Raw genomic sequence first — 26,292 nt, 5'->3', positions numbered from 1 at the left:
GACTCCCACTGGCCATGCTCACTGGGGTACTAAGGCTGTTGAACTCCAACAAATTTGGAGCACCAGTTAAGTGGAGGTAGATCTAGTCTGTATTTGAAACAATAACTGAGGGTGGAATCAGCTTAGTTTCTTTTTCAGTGTGTTGAAATTATAACCAGTAAGTTATTTTGATATTGAAACACTTGACACTTTTGAAGTAAAATGTTCTGTAGTAGTAAAACAGAATATACTGAATAAGTGTTCACCATTGGGCTTCAATATTTATTTCTTGTAAAAACCAAAGTTGTTAAATTCCAAAAATTACTTTGTATCTAATCCACTTCTTAAACTCAGTTCAATTTTAGTGGGAGAAGATTTGACTGTGTGCTTAAGTATCTAATTGGAATAATGCAGCTTGAATATAAGTTCCGATGGGGTTTTTGTTTTTTAACTTTAATTCTGTAAGGAAAAAGTTTTATTTTTGGATCATATATGTCTTATAATATAATATTAAAGCAAAGTTGTACTATTTCATTTCACATGTGTATGGAAGAAATAATTATTCTAAGAACTCATACCCTAATTGTAAGGGCTGACACTTAGAATTTAAATTGGGGTTAATTTGTTAATATTTCTGGAATAGCTTTAGCACTAAAATTTATTGTGAACTTAAATATGCAGGGCATTTCTTTGCATAGCTTAACTCCATTCCATATTAGTCCTAATTAAAAATTATTAAACTATATATGTACTTAACTAGAAGTCTGCTGAAATCAATGAGAATTATTTCTGAGTAGACATGTATAGAATTGAAATATGAAGTTAAAACTCATACAGTTAAAAGACACATGTTTTCATTCTTTCACTTTTAATGAATAATACAAGTGGGCAAACTTTCAAACTTTTTAGAGAATGATGTGATTTATAATCTTTGTAGTATGTGGGCTAACTTAATAGAGAAGCAGTAGTTAAGTCTTTGTTTCATCAGAATGTTTTAACATTTGGACATTTAAATTCATAGTGCTGTTATAAAAATACAGCTGAATGTAATTTTATAATAGTTCTACAGTGCTGTTTTACATGGTTCCTTGGAAATTTTGGATATGAATCCAGTTCTTCCTCACCTTGTAGTAGCCTTTTGACTACTTTTTCTTTTTTAAGCATGCATGGTGTAGAGAGAGATCAGTAGTTCTTCACCAACCCAAGTTTCACATTTTATTAACAGTTGTTGAAGTCCAGAACTTGAAGTGATATGATCTGATATAAACTGATAACAGTTTCAAGGATTAAGGTATGTTTTGGGAAAAGATTTTTATTTATTTACATATGTTCTTTATGTTATCTACTTTTGTAGCCTCCAGGTGGTAGTCTTCACAATATTAGCACCCAAAAGCTCTATGGAAAAGTCAAGTTTTGAGAGGGGTGTTTTGAAGACCAGGAAGTTAGACTTATTCCGTACTTCAGGAGGCAATCACAGCATAGGAACCTCAGGAGTCCCTCTTTGTGAGAATCCATGGGGTAGGTTAAGTCCTGTTGAGAGAGATGGTGCTGAAAGTACATTAGTTGCAAGGAGAAATAATTGCTTAATTTGTCTCCAGCTGAAAGTATTTTGGGGATGGTATATTTTAAGTGCTGCATAGATATTTAGAGAGTGATATGTCTGCAGGTAATTGGGTATGCGGTAGGAGTATATTGACCACACATTTATCAGGGAAAGAGAATGAAGAAATTCCTAAGTTATTTTCTGTATTGGTTCTGATGTTAGACTGGGCACCATAAGTCGCTTCTTCACTATTAAACTTACAAGTATTGTTGATTTATTTATCATGGTTACAGTTGCTGCTCACAAATATTAACTTTGTTAAAGTATTTAAAGAATTAATTAAACTTACCTTGATTTGTTTATAGACCCATGGATGATTAAAAAGAGGGCCAGAAACAATTCCAACAGTAGCCATGGTATTTAAAAATCCTGTGATTGTTAACTTGTGCCATTCATGAGGAATCTTTTAAGAAGAAAAACCTCTTTGCTGGGTTTTTGCAAGTTCTTAGACTGAGCTGTTTCTGAGAGCCTTCCCCTGATTTGATTTGATGTTGTCACCTTTTTAGTTTGTTTCAATTCTTGTTTTTTTTTTTGTATGGAGCTTGTGTTTTTTCTGTGTGAGCTTCTAAGACTCATTTTTGATTGTGGTGATATAGAAATGTTTAATAAATATGGAGAGAAGTGAAATTTTTAATATTTATCTTTGTTACGTGTTCTAAAATTTTAATCTTATAAGTATTTTTATTACTTCTTTAAAACTAAGAGCTTGGAAATGACTTAAATGTAAGATTTCAAACTTTTAAAAGAACCTGAGGCCTGTATAGAAATGACTATGTTTAAATACTGTGAAACTGTTCATAAAACAGACCTTTAGATTTAGAGCCAATAAAACTGAATCAGTGGATTATACTGATCAATTTTTAAAACATTTTTTTAAAAAAAAGAAAAATACAGGGCAGTTATTTGACATGTTAGTACAATGATTTTGTATAGGGTATTGTTTATAGGAAACTTAACTTTGGAAAATGTGAGGAGTGGCCTCATAGTTAGTGCTTTACCTCACTACCTTCTATAATCAAACTCTGGCAGTGCTTTATCTAAAACCAGAATCCATCTCATGCTGGAAATTAAAGCTGGGAATTTTAGGATTATAATATGTAGTACATCCAAGTTACCCAGAGTGGACAATAAAAGTGTGCATTTATGAAAATGCTTCGCCGATTGGAAACTTATTCCGTACAGACTGTTTTAGTTGCTCAAGACTCAACTAGTATTTTATCAGTCTAGATAGATAATAGATTCAGTATTTATTTTCAATATAGAAATGCAGGCATCTGGCAGTCAAGTGATCATTGGCAAGGGGCTGGTCCATTCCTCCTGCAATGTACTCTCCAAATCTTCTCTATAAGATAGAAGACTCAAGCAAATGTAGAATGGGCTTGGGAAATGTATATGGAGAAAAGGGAAAACTAGTCTTATATGTGGAATTGCTTGTCAACACTATATCTAATTTGCTGCAAGATGCTAACCATTGCTGTCTTCCCATTTCACTTCTAAATGTTATACTTCTCTTGTCTTTTGGTGGTAGAACAAGCAATGTATGGCAACTGAGTGAAGTTTAATTTCTATCCTTTCAATGAAATAACACAGTTCTCACCATGAAATTAGAAATGGGTTTTAAATCCCCTCTTGTATTGAATATGGAAAACAATGAGAAAAGATGAAATGTATAAGTGGTAAAATGAAAAATTATGAGGCCTAACACTCTGATCACTCTTTTTGACTGTCAGGAGGGAGGGAGGGAGATGTGTGTGTGTGTGTGTGTGTGTGTGTGTGTGTGTGTGTGTGTGTGTGTATATATATATATATATATATATATATATATATATATATATATATATATAAACCAACCCTCACATAAGCTGAAAATATGGTGTGTGTTTTGTTTTCTGACTGCATATGGAACACAAACTGTCAGTACTTGAAGAGAAAGAGCACTAGCAGAAAGGCATTGATTCTTTCTTTTCCCCTCCTGCTGTGTATCCAAGTATTGTTAACCATGGCTATTCGAAGACAATATACTTGGATGGAGAATCATAGTTGATCTCCTCAGTCAATTAGCCATCCAAGCTTAAGCATCTTTTAAACCCAAACTTCTGAGTAATCACAATATTTTTTTCTGATAAACTGACTTATAGTAGCCATGGCAACAGCTGTCTTGGCTTTTTATGGACAGTTCTGTTGCTGCATCTGCAGGCTTCATCAATACTTCTGCTGCCTACAGAGGAAAGTGCAATAGAATGTCTCCCTTATGGGTTTAACAGCATTGCACATTGTACTGTTGCAATATACTGCTATGTACTTTCCATGTTCCAAAACTTTATAGATGGTTCTTCTTTTGCCAAATAATTGTTTAAATGCTGGAGTTTAAGTCTGCCACTCTAGTGAAATGCTGTGACAACCATGTCAGGCTTTTGATCATAGATTGTCTCTAGGTTCTTCACTAGCCCTGAGGGGGTTATATTAAAGAAATAGATACTATAGAACAGGCATTGCCTGTTGTCATCTTAAAGAAACTACTTAAAGAACTTCCCTTTCCTAAACATCATGGTGAATACTTTCAACATGTCTTTCTGTTGGAAAAAATACAGCTTCCTATTTTAGCATATGATGAAGGGGAAAGAGGAATTTAAACATGTGTTTTAGCATGGGAGCAACACATGTCTTTAAGATACATGTTTTAAGTGATGTAATTGGTATGTTTACCAGAAAACTTTAAATTGGAGACATTTCTACTGCCCTAATAAGTGGAAATAAGATTTAGTATTTTACATGGCTTTCATTTAATAAACAAATTTTAAAGTATATCCTTCTGATTTTATGTGCTATATACTATAAATATCTTAGAAATTCCTCAGTGAAAAGTAATATTTCAGTTGAAATATTTGATGATGAAACAGTCGAAGTGTTGCTGTGGTAAAATGTTTGTTTTCATACATATACAAGACTTTACTTAGAAATTACTTTTATTGGAATATTTGATATTTTAGGGCTTGAGAACTTAAGGTTTCATTTATAGCAGGCATATATAATTGAGTGTATAAACTTCTGAATTTCCTAGGAAATATGTTGATTTTTTATTGTGGTTGTCCATTCACAAGTAGAACAGATTCAGGATATTCTCCCCTCCATATAGGTCCCAAATTGACTCCAAATGGTATGCCCAGAATTTTGTCCATCTGATAGACATAGGGTTAGGTAATTTGTCTTCTCCTTGCAGCCCTCATCTCAAATCTGGAGCAGATTAAGCTGGGTGTAAGGAGAGGAAAATAAAGGGACATCTGATGGCATCCACGTGTCATATGGACTGTAAACTCTGGCATATATGCATTATGTTGTGAATTGTTTTAAAATAATAACATTTTAAAAGTAGAAAATTCCAGAATGTAGTTGCTTATGATCCGTTTTTCATTTTGTAAATGTGATAGAAGTGCAGTGATCAAAATTTATGCCAGCTAAGATGCTATTTTAGTTATAATTATCTAGTGCTGTTTGGAAAAGACAATGTCTCTTTGAGGTAATTCATATTTTGATATGCGTGATTTATTTGGTAATTTATCTATGTGAATATGGTTGAAGGCAAGCCCTTGCACCTGAATGTAAGTGTGTGTGTGGAGAGAGGTGAGATCCTTAAAAATGAATTTGGAAACATTGAAATTTGAAAATCAGTGCTTTGGATCTATTAATTACTTTGATTTTTGCTCCCTTAGAACAGGTAGTTCTAATGTTCGCTAAAATGTGATTATAAAGAAAGCTGCAAACTGAAGGGTAGAAACTTGAGTTTCATTTTCAGGGACTCTTGGTTTGGTCATAACACAAGCCACATAGTTCTATTGGGCATGTCACTAACCTCAACTTCAAGGTGGAAAATAAAAATTTTCAGGTTGTAAAATGTTTTAGGAAATAATGTTCTACTCAGAATAAAATGTGAAAGCCCTGAGAACACCCCACCCCCAATGATGCAAAACTCTCAAGATTGGAGGGCTGCTGTGCTTGTCGGGTAACTTGAATTTTTCTGGGTAGTTCTGAATATTCCTTAATTCTGGCCTCCAGTCTGCCCTTTCACATAATTGTGTTACTTTCTTCAAAAAACTATGTGAATATATACCTAAGTAGTTATGGTTCTTTTGTTCAACATTATCCATTAAACTGAGTTGCTTAATTCTCATTGGCTGTTTTGTTTGAAGCATCTGCACACACAAATTTTGAATTAAGATTATATGGTATTGATTTACATGCTTGATTCCAGAATTGCATATGACACTTGTCACTTGAGTATTCTTTTATTATTGATCCTTCATTTACTGCCCAGAGTCCCTGTTTTGGGGGAGATGGGTGGTAACAAAATTTGAAAAATAAATAATATAAAATAAATTTAGCTTGACTTCAATTTTGGAGGGTATAGTATATAGATAATTCCACACTTATACATACAATCAGAGATAACTCCCTATTATATCCCAAACATATTTTATGTGGAAGGAACTGATGATCATATTTAGCTTTTATAGATGAGCTAAACACAGGTTCTTGACCTATCTCTAGCAGATTGAAGGGTTAATACTCTCACCTATTACAAATGAGGAGTTGCACCTCTGTGTGTTTAAACTTGCTTTATTAATATAGAAAATGTTTCCATTTAATTACTTTTCCTGTAAAGGTAAACTTGCATTATATGTAAACTGTAATGTACTTTGTATCAGTGCAGTTATTTCAGTATCAGCAAAATTGTGGTTTAGATAATAACGTCTACACATCCATAGAATAAATGTGGTTTTGTGCTTATAGCTAGTCCTCATTTAGTGACTTCCTTATTTAGTGACTGTTCGCAGTTACAGTGATGATGAAAAATAACTATGACAAGTCCTTGCATTTATGACCTTCACAGGTCTGTAAAGCAAAGGAAAGCTGAAAAAAGATCATAAGCACAGTTGTGGTTTCACTTAGTGACCTCTTTGCTTAACTGAGTTGCCAGTACCAATATTGGTTGCTGAACAAAGACTACCTGTATTTTGTCTGCCCATCTCTACCTTTATTTTTATTTTATTATTTGTGATAAGTTGAGAATTTCTTTTATGAAGAATGGGCAACAAATGGTAATAATAAACAAGTTAATAAATTTCATATCTAAGAACATTTACAATGTCATTTTTGGTTTGCATTAACCATAAATTAATACCTAGATTGTGGTTGACTTTCTGAATATATAGCAAACAACCCTGTATTGGAGCACAGATGGAAAGGTATTTGAACTTCAGTTCCCAATAGATTCAGCTGATGTGGCCAATGGTGAGGGATGCTGTGTAGTGTAGAGTAGGAATGTGCAAAATGTTTTGAACTGAATTGGCTCAAGTGCAACACCCATTTTGGATGCAAAATAGGCTGTTTCAAGCATTTTGAAGCTGTTATGAGGTACGAACAGTGCATCTTGCACTCAGAGCTGTTTCAAGCTGGAAAAAACTCCCAAAATGTTCAAGAAAGACTATTTTGCCCTCTTTCCCCCAAGCTGTTTCTCATTTGAAACAGGGCAGTTTGAATTTGCTGTATTCAAAAGTTTTGCATATCACTAGTTCAGAGTTACCTTCCCACTGGTTTAAATGCTCATTGTTTAGTTTTTTTCCTCACTGCTTTGTAGTTCACTCTGCAGAACAATGACTATAATAATAACTGGACATCACAGGCATTGAACTAAACTTGAGATAAAAGCCCTTCCCTTTATTGTCTGTGCATGTTTGCATATGTAATATTGTAGTTTTATGTTTGGAATCTTTGAGGAAAATGGTTTATAAAGACTTAATTTAGAGCAAAAATTATAGTGAATTATTTTTCAAATGCCAAAGCTAATACACTGTATGTGTAAAATATTTTATGTACTTATTAATGGATATAGAATATTGCTTAGCTTTTAAAGGTTTCACATTGAGAAATTGTTAATTGTCTTTCTGCTGAGTAATATGGTGAAAACTCTGATTGCTAGATCACATTTGGTGTGATAAATTCCTTGCTATGTATGTATTTATATTAAATCAACAAGAAGCTTCAAGTTTCAGGATGACAATGTTTTAAAAGTTTTTTTTAGTGCATATTATATTGGCTGCTTTCAAATTTCTTTAAATAAAAAGCCAGATGTGTTTGTGTGTGTGTGTATGTACATATATTTAAGTGGTGAAATACAAAAAAGTCTACATCAAAAAAATAATGTTTAAACAATGAAGAATATCAAAGCTAAATATATTATAGCCGCTAAAATAAAGTAAATGTGACAAAAAGGAAGAAAAAATTAACAGGAAAAAAATATCCATATAAAACTATAACTAAATAAAGTTAATTCAGTTGTTAAACTAATTGTTTAATTAGACTGTGTTGCAACACATTGTGTCATCTTCTCATTTTTAGAATGCAGATACTTTTCAAAAATAGATAAGTAATACATTCATATCCTGGATCCATTTTTTAAAATCAGGAGTTACGTTTCTTTCCAATTATGTAAAATTATCTCCTTACGGTACCCCAAGCTCACCAAAGCCAAGCTCTTCGTGAGATGAGAAATTCCATGTTTTAGAAATAAAATTAAACATCACATTGAGATCCTTATCTATAATATTTCTTCCCAAGATTATATTAACGTATACAGTAACCTTAAGCCAAAACGAGGCTGTAACAGAATAAGACCAAATCATATGGGCTAAAGAACCCTCACATTTCTTACATAGCCAACACAAGTAATCTAAGTGTCCATTTCTTTTTAAACATTCTTTTAGGGGTCCAACACAAAGTAAGGCTTTGAGTTGAATTAATTTCTTTTTTAAATCATAAGAAATTTATTTTTTAACAACTAGACTCATTGATTCTCCAAAATTGAATATTCCATTCTTCATTCCAGAATTGGAATATGTAAGTAATACTGATTTTCATTCTACTTTTTAGTACGTTATAAAACTGAAATGTGGATTTCCATTCAAATGCTGTTTCTCTTAAAGAAGCTAAAATTTCATCTACCTTGAAGGCTGTAAAACATCTGGGCCACACTATTTGGTTAATATGTATTTCAACTATATATATTGTCAAGCATGTATTGCAGGTAGATCAAACTAAACATGCAATCTATCAATTGTTTAAATCAGTTGATTTCTAATTGTTGTGTTAAGTATTAATCCTTTGTTTAGCCCAAGCATTACAATACAGCTTCCCTGCTATTTTCAAATTTGAGTTATACCACAACATTAATTTCTCATGTGATTTGGGATCAAAATATAACTGCTTACCAATTTATAACCAGTTATGACTATCAGTTTCCAAATCAGGAAACAAAGATCTCAGTTTAATATATCTGGACCCTAAAACTTCCAAAGATTTCAAAGGTGTTACACACTTGTTCTTCAAATGGGTCCAAAGGGGAGAGTAAGTCTTATTTTAAAAAAGAAGATAAAAGCAGAATGATATAGTTGAAAATCTGGTAGGTTAAAGCCATCATCATAAGATAGCCAAATTTAGCTAAAGATATTCTAGGGGCTTTAGTCTGCCATAAAATTTTTCTCATTAACTCAACTATTTATGTAAAATATCTAATGGAAATTATCACTGGAATCCCTTTAAGTTACACATTAATCTTGATGTAATGTTCATTTTGGTAATATATATTACCCCAAAGATACATAGTTGAATAAAGCAAAATGACAGTAAGAATATTAGATTGAAGAAACATTGTATCTTACTGTGTTAAAGGGAAAGGTTTTAATTTCAATCTTGTTGTCAGTAATAAATATACTAGGATCTGTGCATTGTTTTAGCATAAATTATGATCTTAAATGATTATGTGAAAAGCCTCATGAAGACATTTAAAAAAAAAATCAAGATTGCTTTTATTTCCAAGAGATCCATTTATGCTGTTGTGATTAGGATATGGCGAAAACATGGATTTAAAATACTAAACTGCTGACCTATTGAACTATTATGCTATAATAGGATATTATAGCACAATATTACGTATCTATAGGTATGTAGGTTTGGTATGGATTTCTTTTCAGTTTTTAACACCAATCCATGAGCGTTTATGTACTATATCTTGGGATCCAAAGAGGTGTCAGTATACCTGCAGATAACTCCCTTGATGTTTTGCCAGATTGCTGCCCCATTAGACTTCTTGTATTTTTCATATTATGTATTGTGAAAGCTGTTTTGATTTTTAAAACTGGGAAGCTGGTAGGATGCATCATCTTCATATCTTTTTTTAATAAGAATTTTATTAGATTTAAGACAAAAAACTACAAAAACGCAAAAAACTACAAAAAGAAAAAACTAAAAAAGTGAAAACACAAGAGAAAAAAATATTTAAGTTACAAGAAGAGGTAACTTCCAACTTTTAACAGCAAAGATATACAACAAATTTTCCATAATCAATCCCTTACTCTATATTAAACCAAAATCTCATTATTTCTATAAATCATTCCATTGGCACATTATAAAAATCACTAAATACAGTTGCTTCACCCCCTTATATTAAAAGAAAAAGAATATATATATATATATATATATACACACACTATACATTAACAATCTCAGATATGCAGATGATACCACTTTGATGGCTGAAGGTGAAGAGGAACTGAGGAGCCTTATGATGAAGGTGAAAGAAGAAAGTGCAAAAGCTGGTTTGCAGCTAAACCTCAAAAAAACCAAGATTATGGCAACCAGCTTGATTGATAACTGGCAAATAGAGGGAGAAAATGTAGAAGCAGTGAAAGACTTTGTATTCCTAGGTGCAAAGATTACTGCAGATGCTGACTGCAGTCAGGAAATCAGAAGATGCTTAATCCTTGGGAGAAGAGCAATAACAAATCTCGATAAAATAGTTAAGAGCAGAGACATCACACTGACAACAAAGGCCCGCATAGTTAAAGCAATGGTGTTCCCTGTAGTAACATATGGCTGCGAGAGCTGGACCATAAGGAAGGCTGAGAGAAGGAAGATCGATGCTTTTGAACTGTGGTGTTGGAGGAAAATTCTGAGAGTGCCTTGGACTGCAAGAAGATCCAACCAGTCCATCCTCCAGGAAATAAAGCCAGACTGCTCACTTGAGGGAATGATATTAAAGGCAAAACTGAAATACTTTGGCCACATAATGAGAAGACAGGACACCCTGGAGAAGATGCTGATGCTAGGGAGAGTGGAAGGCAAAAGGAAGAGGGGCCGACCAAGGGCAAGATGGATGGATGATATTCTAGAGGTGACGGACTCGTCCCTGGGGGAGCTGGGGGTGTTGACGACTGACAGGAAGCTCTGGCGTGGGCTGGTCCATGAAGTCACAAAGAGTCGGAAGCGACTAAACGAATAAACAACAATATACACACACACACACCTCTCCTAATCAACTTCCCCCCCAAAGATAACATTTCGTTCCTACTACTATTCTATAAATTTCTGTCTACTATAATAAAAATCAAACTAAAAAGCATATAAATTGCCTGCTATTATAATTAATAATACACCAATTATAATAATCTTAGTCATATTAAGCCTAAAACCAAGCATTTATTATACCTTGTTAATCTTAATCCAAATCATTAAAGATGAATGAAGTCAAACCAGCCCTAGAAGCAATCCAGATAAATATTCTTAAGCCCTGACCCCACTTCAAAATAAACCAGAGCATTTATATATCCTCATAATACAGAGCTTTTTAAATAAATCTGAAAGCCCAACTGCCCCCCCTTAAGAACTCCGACTTCTCAACAAAAAGCCTCCCATACATAATAACCCCTTCTTTTCCATAGCATTCCATCAATTCAGTTCCATTTATGGCTTGCAATTCGAACCCTTTAATTTCTTCAACTTGACTGTTCGATCATCATCCAGCATTTTGACAAAAGCCCCGATCATGCTATTAGAAGAAAATCTCTATCTTTGTTAAGCTCTTCAGTTTCTTCCACGACATCCCCAACCAGATGACACATTTTAAACCTCATGTTTGCCACAATGTCCTGAATACCTTGCAGAGAAGCTTGGCAAGACTCAGAAAGCATCTCTTTAAGGTCTCGGTGAAAGTCGGAAACAGTCTGATTGAAACCCTCCATGTCTCACGCAGTAGATTATGGCACCCCCTAGGTACTTATCCAGTGAAAGTGGGAGATAATAGAAAAATTCTGAGATGTTTACAGAAGTGAAAGGATGATAACAGGCCAAGTGAAAGAAAATTCAGTCCAAGTATTGCATCAAACAAACAACATAGCAGTCTTTGAGGCATATGTAGTTATTTTGTATGCTTTGAATATTATTATATTCAAATCAGATTTATTGGCATTTACATTAATTTAGGATTTTTTGCTTATGATATATATTTATTAGGCGAATTCACACATCATGCCTGGCCATGTTTAGTTTTCCAATAGTTCGTTGAATAAGCTTTAATGGCTTGCTTCACACATGTTACTAAAGTATAAATTATTGTCTACAAACCACAAGGGCTGATTGACACACATCATGAAGCCAAAATCAATAAACTACATTATGACTTTGTACAATGTGTGAATCTGCTTATTAGTCAACACTGTAGCTAAGAGGGACACTATTTTCACTGGAAAAATTAAAAAAGAGCAAGTGGACTATTGTCTAATTATTAGAACTAATAATTCAGTCAGTTTTTGGAAAATAGTCCAGGGTTTCCAGTGAAGGAGTATGGCGGCAGGTCGAGCTCTGTAAGAGCTCGGAAAAACTGACACAACGCGGAGGTCGAGAGTTCTGTGAAGTTGGAGAGACGGGCAGACCTCGTAGGCAGCGTTAGAAAAGGAGCGCTGCCGGCGAAAGACTCCAGCGGCTTCGGAGCGGCAGGCAAAAGCTTTGCTTTCTCTTTCAACACTTTCACTTTCGCCGCAACAACAAAGCCGGGAAGCCTGGAGGCACATCTGTAGAACCCGCATGAGTAGCCTAGCTTGCTAGGCAATTCTGCAGCCCCCTTCATTTCTATTACAAGAAACAACAGCTTTTGACCACAGAAGAGAAAAAGAAGAAACTTTCTAAGCAGAAAAAAAAACTTTACTATACTTTGGAGACAAAAAATCTTTACTGCCAATCCTCACTTAAAAGGAACTGAATTAATTAATTAATTTCTAATGCCATATTGGACTATATTGTGGATGTTTAGAAGATTGTTTTGAATTGTATGTTCTGTATGTTTTGGTATAAATATTATACATTGCTTTATATAGATAAATATAACATTAGGTGTAGTGATTAAGATAAGTAAATAAAGATTTCTATAAGAACAAAATGAATACAAGGAGACAGAATAGGAGAGGCTCAGAAGCCGGGGAAGGAGAATGGCTGAAAGCCATGTTTGAAGATTTTACGCAAAAAACAATCCAAAATATTACTCAAAATTTAACGCAATTATTAGAGGAGAAAATAGATGGATTTGAAAAAAGGTTAGATCATAAGTTAGAGACAATGGACAAAAGAATAAAAGACATTCAAGAGGTAAGAGAAAGAGTGGAGAAATTAGAAGTAGAGAATGATATAGAATTAGACCGATTAACTGTGTTAGAGTTAAAAGAAAAAGAACATTGTGTTAGACTTAGAGGTGTACCTGAAAAAAAAGAGACAGAAATAAGAGAAATAGTGGTTCAAATGCTTGCAAATTTAATTGAATGGGAGGAAGAAAGGTTAGAAGAAGATATAGAAAAAATATTTAGAATTAACTCGAAATATGCAAAAATTAATCGGAAACCAAGAGATATAATAATTGAATTTGTTAGGAAAAAGACCAAAGAATTGATAATACAGGCCTCCTATGGGAAAAAATAATAATATTGAAGGAGAGGAGATTATGATATTGAAAGATATACCACTGAGAATATTAAAAAAAAGAGACTATTTTTTTCTCACTGAAGTCCTTAAACGAAATAAAATTGCCTTTAGGTGGGAAATATTGGAAGGAGTTAATGTTACATTCCAGCAACAAAGATATAAACTGAATACTATTTTTAAGGCTCAGGAATTTCTCAGAAAATATAAGAAAGATTTAGAACCAGAAACAGATAGAAGGGAAAGGTCAGAAAGTAAAGAAAGTAAAGTGAAACGTTTAAATATAGAGGAACAAAGTGCAGAGGAACTAGCTTCAAGTTCTAAAGAATTTGCAATACTCCAATGAATGAATTAAAGTGCCTTTCATGGAATATAAATGGAGTCAATACCCCAGCTAAAAGAAAAAAAGATTTCCACTATTTATACAAATTAAAACAAGATATCTGTCTTCAAGAAACTCATATTGCGAAAAAAGATAGTAAATATCTGGTAAATAACAAATTAGGAAATGAATTTATAGCAGCAAATGAAAAAAAATGGAACTGTAATATATGTAAAGCCCCATCTAAATCCTAAATTAATAAGTGATGATAAAAATGGGAGATATTTAATAATAGAATTAGAACTACAAAATTCTAAAGTAATATTGGTTGGAGTATATGCCCCTAATGATAATCAGAATAAATTCTATCAAAATTTATCAAATGAACTTTCTGAATTATCCTATAACAATTGGATTATGATGGGAAATTGGAACGGAGTTAACTTACCAATTATTGACAGAAAATCTGAACAACAAATAAAAAAAAATCAAGGAAAATTGCCCCAATCTTCTTTTGATATGTCAGAAAATTTGGCTATTATAGATGCCTGGAGATATAAAAACGGTATGGCTAGAGATTATACATTTTATTCAGACATTCAAATCGTTCTCCAGAATCGATATGATATGGTTATCTAAAAATTTGGCAAATAAAATTTTAAATGTATCAATTCTTCCCCGATCTTTCTCAGACCATAATCTAGTTCAATTGGTTATAAAACTCCACTCAAAAAGTTATAGGTGGAGATTAAATGAAACCTTGTTGAGAAACAAAGAACTTGTGGAAGATTGTCAAAAGAAACTAAAAGAATTCTTTGAATGGAATTTAAATAATGAAGTGAGTATTGGGACAGTATGGGATACTAGCAAGGCATATATGAGAGGATATTTTATGTATTTAAATAGTTGCTTAAAGAGGAAAACACAAAAAATTCAAATAGTTCTTGATCAAATTAAGATAAAAGAAAAAAATCTTCAAATAAGACCATCAGATGAAGGTATAAATCATCAAATAAAAATTTTACAGCAGCAACTAAAAATACAACAGATGAAATTGAAAGAAAATTGAGATATATTAAAGAAATTTTGAATATGCTAATAAAGCTGGAAAATGGCTAGCATACAAATTAAGAAAAAAGGAAAAAAAATATTACTAAAATCCGAGAAAATGGGAAAGAATTAGTTGACAATGAAAAAATTAAAAAGGCATTTCATAATTTCTTTACAAACCTATATAAGAAATAAGAAATTTCAATTGATAAAATTGAAGACTATTTATTAAAACAAAATTTAAAGAAATTAACTAAAGACCAAAAAGCATTAATTAACAATCCCATCACAACCCAGGAAATCATAGAGGCAATTAGAAAATTGTAAACAGGCAAAGTTCCAGGTCCAGATGGATTTTTAGCAGGTTATTATAAATATTTTCAAGATCAAATTTTGCTACCACTTAAAGATTTAATGAATGCAATTCTGTTAGGAAATCCAACACCAAAATCTTGGTCAGAGGCAAATATTATACTAATCCCAAAAGAAAAACAAGACCCGTCACTATGTAAAAATTATAGACCTATTTCGTTATTAAATAATGATTATAAAATATTTACTCTAATTCTAACTGAAAGATTAAAAACAATACTTCAAGAAATAATTAATTATGACCAAAATGGTTTTTTACCTCAAAGATATATAAAAAACAATATAAGAACGGTTTTAAATATAATAGAGTGTGCTCAATTTCATAATGAAAAACAGATTATGTTGTTATTTTTAGATGCTGAAAAAGGTTTTGACAACCTAAATTGGAATTTTATGCTTAAGACTTTAGAATTGATGGATTTTGGCGATATATTTATAAAAGCAATAAAATCAATTTATACATTTTAAAAAGCCGGAATTGTGATCAACGAAGAGATAATACAAGAATGTCAAATAGAAAAAGGAACAAGGCGAGGTTGTCCGCTATCTCCTTTATTATTTATATTGGTATTGGAGGTGCTAACAGAAGCTATCAGAAAGGATCATCGAATTGAAGGGATAAAGATTAAACAAACATATAAATTAAGAGCCTTTGTGGATGATTTAGTTATTACTTTACAAAACCTGTTAATATCAATTGATTACTTATTAAAGACAGTACAGGAATATGGAGAATTAGCTGGTTTTAAAATAATCAAAAAATGAAGATGATAAATTTAAACATGTCACAAAATAATCAGAACGTATTAGAAATTAAATCAGGATTTAATAGTGTTAAAAAATTTAGATATCTAGGGATAGAGATTTCAGCCAAAACTAGTGATTTATTTCAAAACAATTATGTTAAAATACGGAAGGAAATTAAACAAGATTTATTGAGGTGGGAAAAATTAAACTTACCACTTATGGGACGAATCTCTGCTATCAAGATGAATATTTTGCTGAAGATGCTATTTTTATTTCAAACCATTCCAATATTTATAACTGATAAAACTTTTAAATTATGGCAAAAAGATCTTTCAAAATTTATTTGGCAAGGGAAAAGACCAAGAATTAAATTCAAATTACTACAAGAGGATAAGGAAAGAGGAGGCTTGGGTCTTCCCAATTTCAGGTTATATTATGAGGCATGTGGTCTATTATGGTTAAAAGAATGGATTACCCTACAAGATTATAAATTATTAAATTTAGAAGGACATGATTTAAAATTTGGATGGCACTGCTTCTTACGGTATAACAAATTGAAAGTAAATAAAACATTTAATAATTGTATTAGACGGCCCATTCTTAAAATTTGGGAAAAATATAAATCTATTTTAACATCGACAATACCACTATGGATTTCCCCACAAGAAGCTTTTGTAAGACGAGAAACAATAGGAAACCATAAGTGGTTAAAATATTCGGATTTAATAAAAAGGGACCAAATTTACAATGAAGACAAGAACTGGAAAATGAAGGATATTCATGTCAATGGTTTACATATATTCAGTTAAAAGAACAATTTAAAATAGATGCCAAAAGTTATAAATTTACAAAAAAACTACCTTGGTGGGATGAACAAATATATGCTTATAATGACCACATGATCTCTAAAACATATAAAATGCTATTACAAATGAGAATATTAAATGTACAAATTAAGCCATGTATGGACAAATGGGAGAAAAATTTTGGATACAATATTGAATATGATGTTTGGGAAAGAATGTGGACTAAGGGATTAAAATTTACATTAAATTATAATTTAAAAGAAATTTTTTATAAAATGATGTACATGTGGTATATTACTCCTGAAAAATTATCGAAAATGTTTCGAAATACGTCAAATGTTTGTTGGAAATGTAAAAAAGAAATTGGAACTTTATACCATATGTGGTGGACTTGTAAAAAAGTGAAAAATTTTTGGTCATCTGTACACAATATAATTTGCAAAATGTTGGCAGTAAACATTGATAAATCACCGGAACTCTACTTATTGGGCTTTATGAACAAAGATTTGGGGAAAAAACTATGGAAAACTTCTACTGTATTTGATTACTTTGGCCCGAATTATTTATGCCGCAAAGTGGAAAGAAGAATTAATCCCATCTGTGGAAGAATGGATACTTAAATCCCTAAACTTGGCACAAATGGCAAAACTAACGGACCAACTAAACGATAAAAATATGGAAGACTTTCAAAAGGACTGTATACCCTTTTTTAAATATGTGGAATGGACTCAAAAAGTTAATATGAACATATAATATGTAAATAGCAAATTATTTTAATTATATAATCTTTTATTAGAGTTAATGTAGGCAATTTAGAGAATTAAGGAAAAATAATACACTAGGATATTAAGCTGTACCGTCTAGAAAGTTGGAAACCCAAACCTTTCTATTTATTTATTTTTCATTTTTTTCTTCTCTTTCTCTTTTTTTGTATTGTAAGATATTATTGTTTGTATGTAATTTTATGTTTATTTAAATAAATTAATAAAGATTCCAGTTTTTGGAAAATAGTCCAAATTTATAAAGTTCTGAGTGTTTAACTTTTTTAAAAAGTTGTAGACTGGTGACTTATTATTTTTGTCTTAAGGAAATGGACTGTACATTGTAGTAGAGGGGACTGTACATTGTAGTAGAGGGGAGTTGCCTCCATCTAAAATTAAACAACCATAACACTGTCAAAATCTCATTTGTGTTTAATAAGGAAGAGTCTTGTATCATTGATGGCATAGCTGTTTGAGACAACCTATAGAGGATAGAAGTAATCACAAAGAAGGAAACACAAAAATAGTGTATCAAAGAGTTGACTGTTAGTGAATAAAAGAGGAATCATCATCTTGTCAGGTCTAGCAGCCAAAATATTAGTCAGAACTCCAGTCAAAGAATGAAGTCTCATTATCTTCAACAATGTCAAAAGAGAGAACTCCTATGTAGTTTGTAGAGAAGCTTCTTATAGCTCAGCAGGTTTGTTGTGTTTCAGTGTGTATTTCTTGAATGTAGAAAGTTATATTTTATTTGTTTGACAGTTTAGCCTAAAGAACTTAACTAGCTAATCTCCCCTGAACTTTTGGGAACCTATTTAAATTTTACAGTCCTGTCGTTTGAACTTGCTTTATTTTTTGTTCTTAAGTGTTCTGTGTTCTGTAAAAAGAAAAAAACCATGTCCAATTACAAAACAACACAAATACTTATTAAAGGAATTATTGCTCAGTTTATGCAAGATTTATTTGACACAGAAGTTTAAAGCATACAGGTAGTCCTAGGTTAATGATGGCAATTAGGACTGGAATTGCCATTGCTAAGTGGCAACTGTATAGTTTTGCCATTCTCAGACTGAATGCTCTCCAGATATGTACATATCACAGAGAATTTCCAGTCAGATGACCAGTACTAAAAAGTCTGGAGTTGAAATCTATGTATCTGAAGGGAACTCTAGAGTAGTTGGGGATATTTGGCCTAATTTAAATCTCTAAATATGACTAATTCACATTTGATAATCCAGAATGGCTTTTAAAAATACAGTTACGTACATACAACTGAAATTAAAGTAGATATTGTACACAACAAGTTAAAAGCAACATAATCACGAAATCAACTTCCGGAGAAGAAATGGCGGATTGAAGATGGCTCCACAAAAAGAGCTGATGACCACAGTGGAATGAGGAGCCGGTGAGTAAACTGGCTCTTCGATAATTCCTCTCTGGACAAGAAGAGGACTTGAGATCACCCACAAGTGCTCCAGACAGCTGCTCCTTGTGAGGAGACCTCAAGATAGTGGGTCTCTGGCAGGTTTAGAGGTTTGGGAGACGAGGGAATAACCATCTTACTCAAACCACAGTCGGCACAAACCAGCTAATGTCTTAATAATTAAAAGGGATATACAAACAACAAACCAAGAAGGTGACCTGGATAATTTTCCTATATTGGACTTACAAAAGAGGCTTATTACAGTTTTGGAGAATTTTATGAGAAGGGACAAATAAAAAATGAAAAGAAATCAAGTTCTACAACATTATTTGAAGGGACTAAAGATTAAGATTGTTCGAAGTAAAAGGAAGGAATATAAAGTTGGTTTATTTGATCAAGGGTTAAATAGATAGGTTGTTATTTCTGGTAACCCTTAATGGACTTTCGCTGACATCAGGACTGAAATTACGATGCTTTATGGATTTGTTTATAGATGAGACTTGGGATATGGGAAGAAGAGATCATTTGTTGTATTTTAAGAGAAGGTGATAAGTTACTAAAATTGTTTATACTTGTTGGGATAAAGGTGGGAATATATATTTCTTTACTATATTATTTTTTCTTTTCTATTTCTCTTTCTGTTCCCCCCTTTTTTTCTTTTCTGTACCTTCTACTCTTATTTTTTTCAGTTTGTATTTTAATTGTTGTAATTATAATCTTTAATATATATATATATATAGAGAGAGAGAGGGAATATCTTGAGGAAGATTGGGACATACTTGCTAGCTCAGGTCCCTCTATCCCACTACTGTGTCTGGTTCTGTAGATCTAGCTCTGCAGAGTTCTAAATTAGGAGGGGTGCACTGTTGAGTACCTCCCTAATGGAGAAGATCACTATGTCATGTATCGTGGAGCTAGCCTGTTGATGCAGTGGAGAAAGGTAGGAATACCCACTTTTTCCCCATGAGTGTTCTTTGCCAAATAGCTTAAATTCATGGATATAAAGATCAAAGGCAGTATCTCTGGTCTATGAAAGCATGCAGGTAGATAAACGTAATATTTAAATATTATTTCTTTATTTGCTTGCTTGGCTTTATAAGGGTGTAAATCATAATTTAGGAGAGGACATAATTGATGTATCAGATGAAATTTGTGAAAGATGTAGTAAGCTAAAGATACTGCAAAATACAAAGAGGAATTTTAAAAAGAGTTTGCAAGTGGGCAGTCATATAAATAAAATAAATAAATAAATAACTTAAATAATTTAAAAACACGCTGTACTGGGAGCTTGCTGTTAATGGTATTAGCAACTCATCTTGTAGAGGATACAGACCAGCATTTTGGAGTCCTTTAAGTTGTTAGTCATGCTCTGTGTGCCATACTCTGTAACATAAATACTGGTGAGAGAGATTATGATTGAATATAATACTTACATCGATTATTTTCCTACTGTGGCTTGTTGGTATTCTTAGCTGGGTTGCTTCCTACTCACCTGGAAGACATAGACAGGGTTTTTTTTCCCCCCCTAGGATCCCTAGGTGATATTTGAGACCAATTTCCCAGTTCTTTGATACTGTCTACTTTGTTAAACAGGTTGTTCTAGCTCCCCAGGTACTTGTTTTCTCCTTTACATGTCTTTATTGTTCTGGGCACTGAAGGCCTGGGAAGTCTTTCACTCTTCTTGGATACATTGGGAAAGCTCTTGGATGGGCTCGATTCTCAGGACTCAGCTCTGCAAGCAGCAACTCACAGGATGCATAACACCATCCCAGGCAGCTCTCTTTTGTGCTCACCCAGCAACTATCCTTCAAAGATAGTTCCACATCAAAGATGACAGAGTTGGCTTGATTTATTTTCTTGAGGCCTCTGGGGTCATCTTCAATCTTTTTGGGGAACAAGGAACCCATGATTGGAAGGGATGGAGCAATGCAAGAAGCTCAGCAGTTCTGCTTTCCTCAGCCTGGCCCCTCTCTCTATATTCTGCTTAATAAAGCAACTGGTCCTTGCAGAGCTTTCTCCCTTCCTATTCCAGTGGTCCTTCAACTCCCTAATGTCTTTCTCCTTAAAGAAACATAACCATGCTCATGTAGCCATGCATCTAGCAGCCTTTATCTTGTAGAAGCCTGGGAGAGTGTTGTCTAACTCCCACAAAGTCTCCTAGCAAGAGTTGCTTTTAAAAGTGCCTTTGGCACACATGATACTTCTCCTCTGGATCTTAGTTGTCTTCCTAAACCCCAGATGGTTGGCTGGTGCTCATGCTCTCTCTTTCTCATGTGTCTGACCCTTGGCCACCTATGAGTGAGGGGCAGTGCCTTTTCAGAGCTTATATATAGGTTCCCCAGCCTTTGATACTTCCACTGTCTCTATTTTCCCCAGCTTTTTGATAGGGAAGGAAGTGATCTGACTATGAAGAAATGATATCCATTGATTCTCTGAGGATGTTTTCTCACAGCAGTTTTTGCTGATGGCCAAAAAGACCTGTAAGACCCCCTTCTCCAAGGGATTTCAGTGATTTACTGATTCTTTCTTGGACTCATATGTCAGCCTAAAATTTTCCTGGTAGCTTCAGTTCTGGGAAGTAGGATTCTATTCCTCAAAAAATCATAGTGTCAGTCCACCAAAACATTAACAAAGGCCATGGCTTTTGTAGGTGATTCCAGCCTAAATGCATTAGTGCTCTTTTCTAGGGCCAGGCCACAAACATAGCCATGCACAGATACCTGTGACTTAAGTCCTGGAACATGGATGCAAAGTCAGTATTATCTGCTAGTGCCTTCAGGGGTACAAACTTTGGTGACTCTTGGAGGAGGTCATGTTTGAAACCAGAGAAAGAGAGAAAGCCTTTCAGCCATCTCTACCGGAAGGGAGGATAGGCAACTAATTTCCTTTAGTGCTGTCCAGTTCTAGAGATGCAAGGGGGCATTGAGCCTTGTTGTGATGCTTGAATTGCCAGCTGCAATAGCAAGTAATCCACCAGTAATCCAGGGGTAACATCTCTAACTTGCCCAAAGAGTGTCACCAATTACAAAATAAAATTCCACCAGACAGCCTACTTGCTGAGCACTGGGTGTTTCGCAGAGTTTCTCAAGCTGTATCATAGAATTCCAAAACATACCTCACTATCAGTTTATATTTTCCTCTATGTAATAGCAAAAGGATAAATACTTCTAGATGCTCCAAGCCATTATTGATTTGTTTTCCAGAGACTCAATTCTATATCCCAATAGAACTCAATACTCAATATTTTTCTTATTTTGTAGTACCACAAATGAAGAAATTGGAGAACCATCCTAGACTACTTGTGGGGCAGTCAGTATGCACAGCACTGCAAGTTTCATGTGGAAAGATCCAAAAATCCATTTGAGATTGCCTTCAGCTGAGGTCTAAATCTCATGTAAGCTTATCTCTAGTAGTGGCCTCTACAGACATGGAGTTCACAGCATTCCAACTTAAGTGACCTCACCTATTCTTCTTTTCAACAGGGACTGCATGGCATCCAAACAGTAATCTAACATTTGTTTTATCTACACTTCCACATTGATTAGGTGAAGAGTCATTTGTCCACTTAACCATGCCTTTGATTTTGCTGTGCTTGATGATTTTGCATATCATGATAGTCCTGGCTCTCCTTGTAGAGCCCAGGAAACAAAAGATACAGGACTTGATTGGTATTCCGTCCACTGTACTCATAATGCCAGACAATCATATTCCTGGTTGGTTCCAAGGTCTTGTAATTTCATGCCTGGGCTCATTCACACAACTTATAATGGATGGTATTTCTCTTCCCAAGGTAGATAATGATGTTATGATATCTCATTAAATCCAGCCATCAAGCGGTCCTTTCAGTAGTGGCCTTCCAAGGTCTTAGATTGAAGAAAATCCACTTGGCAGGCATCCCTACCCATTGTAGTCATGACTGATGTCAGCCTTCAGGATTGGAAGCCTCACTGTTTGGGTTGCATAATCCAGGGGTATATACAGCAAGAGACTCCATAAATTCATATTGAGCTCTTACTAGTATTTTTTGTCCCTGAACTGGCTGGGAGGTTGCCCTCTACTGTCACTTAGAGATGCCAGTCTTGGCTCTACCTGCTGGAGTGAGTAGGAGGAACTTCCCAACTAAAAATACCTACCAACTTCTGTAGAAAAGAAAACTACTTGGTAAGCCTAGTGTTCTGTGTTAGTTTTCCCCTTTTCCTAGCCAGTACAACTACTTTTGGCTACTGAAATCGTTGATCTCTGATGCTTTTCCAAGATGTAAAACTAATTGTTTTGCTTAACAAATATGTCATATTAAATATATTACAATAGATTTGATTTTTTTTTAACCTCCCAGGAATTTTTCTGTAAATTTTTTTCTGGGAAATATCACTGGCTGTAGACAATAATTTTGAAATATTCTGAGAGGGCCGGGATAAAAGGAAGTCTTGTTCAAGTATCTGTCTCCTGATGTAGATTTCAGCTAAAACAAAGATAAGAAAACTTCAGTAACAAAAGTAGGAACAGTTTAAGAGATGTCTTTTTCTAAATAGTCTATATTCTATTGATTAAGGTTAAGATATATTAATTTTAGTATCTTAACTGTAAGATGGAAATTTGTAGCTTTCAGTTGATGTCATGATTATTGACCTTTGATGAAGATCCTATTTTAAAATGAGTACAACTGTGCCCTGCTTCACTGAATGTACAGTTGAATGGACTTAATAGGTACACCACTTTAATAAAATGTAATTTAATAAAGATAGAAGGTAGACAAATCATTAAACCCCAAGTTTTTTTTAAAACAGGTTGTAACAACTTTATCCAACTTGGATATCTACCTTTCTCCGTTGTGGATTTGCCAGCTGGGAATTCTGGGAGTTTGATGTCCAGACATTTTAAGGGCACCCAGTTTGGGAAAGGCTGGGTTGCAGTAACTGAAATTACTGCAGAACTGACCAGATGGGATTAATGGATATTTGGATTCAAAATCAACAGCAAAGTGCTAAACAAATATATTACAACAAGGTGTTAGATATTCCATGTGATCTCCCCAAGACTATGTTCCAAGTATGCTTTTCTTTTTCAATGTTTTATTGCTTTAAAGTGAAGGCACTCTCCAAATATAAAATATTTTTTAGAGAATGCAAAAAGAGAAATTGATAAGAAAAAATCAAACACACAATGACGTATTTTCTATCTATGTTTGTGAGTGGTGTATGTATGTATATATAAACAAAAACAAAAAACCCACAGTTCTTAAACCAGCAATTTTCAGCCAAGTATGCTTTTCATTCTTGAAAATAGTTCTGCATCTGGAAATTCAGTGAAAGCATAGTCACAAAATGGAATCTAATGTAAACAGTGTCAGTTAATACCATCCCAATCATCTACCTACTTTTAGGCTGTTTTCCCAACTTTTTAACTTTTTCATCTTTTAGCCATGATTCCCAATTCTTTCCTCTTCGCCCTATATAAATTTTTTCTCTTAATTTCTCTTTATCAGTGTTAAGCAACTATGATTAATACCAGATTTTGCAAACCAGTGTCAAATCTTAGTTTTAAACTCTAGTTGTAAACCAATGATAGGGTAAACCAGAGAGTAAGTGGAACAATTATTAATGGCAAATAGAGAAGGATTTTGAGAAGAATGGGAGCTATAGTGAGTGTAAGGTCATAGGATTCTCTTATTATCTTTATGTGCTTTAGAAAGGGATGGCCAACTTTTTGATGATGAAGGGCTATGCATAACATTTTGAGTGGCCTCAGAGTAGGTGCATAATTTCACATATGGATAGGGCTGGGTTTTCATACTATAGTATGGAAACAACTATTTCTATTGTTTCCAAGAATCAACTTGGGAATTATTTTTGTCTTCTGCCATATAGATGCCATCTTTGTGGAATTATTGTTCCATTGTGTGTACCATTTCTTAAACAAAATTGACAAAGCTCCTCTTGAATGAATGATATTATATGTTCGATGCTAGAAGGAATGCTTATCAGGATAGCAGACTTGTGCAAGCTTTTATGGTAAGAGGAAGACTTGTTTGGCAGTTGTTGAGTTGTATTTGAAATATGAAAATTCATTATCCTCATGTAAATGTTTTTCAGTGAAAATACACGTTTATTTCAAAATGCATTTTTCATGTCCAGATCTAAATCTCAGCTCTAATCATAGCCTGCAAATGGACTCATTTTTAGGACTTTATTGTATGTGTGAGATTGTTAGTTTAGTTAAAGGGTAATGTCAGAACAGGTATCAGTCAATCCCTAATGGTCGTAAACAGCAGAGAACAGTTTCTTTGCATGAGTTATTTGCTCCTTTTTTGGTAGTTCACTGGGGAAGGGTACAGAGAGGGAGGAAGTGGCCTGTAATAGATTAATCTTGCAGGAATACTTCCCTTGACAGAAAAAAGTATCTTCCATTTAAAGGTTAGTCAGAAGGTAGACTTTTAAAAGAAATGTGTTCAAGAAATCTATTACGTTTCAAAAAATTAAGGGAATAATTTGATTTAGGCCAAGTCAGGGTAAAAAAAAGTTGCAAATCTGAGTGCTCCAGAACTCTTCATCAGGTAAAATGTGCTAAGTACATACATACAAAAGGAGGGGAGGATGAAAAATATGGCTAGTGTTCAAGTAAAGGCTTGCCTTCTTGGCCTTAAGATGGTATGTGGAGTAAAACATAGAAATTCAGAATTGATTCTCCCAGAAATTTTGCTAGGGATATTTGGATGAAGAAACTACAGTATAGTTCATTTTTTTAAAATAGAGCTCATCTCTTACTTGACAAATATAACTTCAGTACTTAAAATCTTTAGGTAAACTAATACAGATACTGACCTAGTAAGAGTGTTGGATATTTTCTTACTACCATTACTGTCTTTGGTATTTTTATTTTCTGATGGAGAAAGGAGATACTAGCTTATGGCTTACTGTATTTGACTTCTATATTACTTTTCCTACAACTTAGCTATTTTCCTCATTAGATAAATGGAGGTGTTTGAATTTTGAAAAATCTCTTCAGGTAGATAGGGAAAATTGCTAGAAATATGACATCTCCACTTGTTTAATGCTGCTTTTGCTGTGTTTTCAGCTTTAGCCTTTTGTCACTATATTTTTAAATAATGGCCTGTAATTCTCTTCTCTGACTTGCCCACTTGGGACAGACATTACTGTAAAAGGTTAACAGCCCTTTTTCATTATTTTCCCAAAGTTTACTATCTCATTTTCCTCCAAGAAAAATAAAGCATATGGATGACTTACACTGGACAACTTTAGGCCACAGTGCTGCAAGTGGCTCTTGAACACCTTCAGTGCAGGCTTACAGAGCTCCAGAAGTTGCTACCAAATTGTATTTTTTAATGTAAGTAGGGATGGATCATATTAAATATATTTAATTAAATTTAAATTTAAAAAGAAATGATTTTAAAATTAGTTTTTCTTCTAGCT

At 33.6% G+C, this 26,292-nt stretch overlaps 1 protein-coding gene across 4 annotated transcripts in view; it reads left to right on the top strand.

Annotated features, from left to right (window-relative positions):
• The window catches only part of PHF21A (PHD finger protein 21A), a 160,989-nt gene that overhangs the window by 3,659 nt on the left and 131,038 nt on the right, over positions 1-26,292 (top strand). The window lies entirely within an intron of this gene.

This window comes from Candoia aspera, chromosome 1, assembly GCF_035149785.1.
Source record: "Candoia aspera isolate rCanAsp1 chromosome 1, rCanAsp1.hap2, whole genome shotgun sequence".
Lineage (NCBI taxonomy): Eukaryota > Metazoa > Chordata > Lepidosauria > Squamata > Boidae > Candoia > Candoia aspera.
The sequence above is the reverse complement of the archived record's forward strand: the minus strand, read 5'-3'. Positions and strand labels throughout refer to the sequence as shown.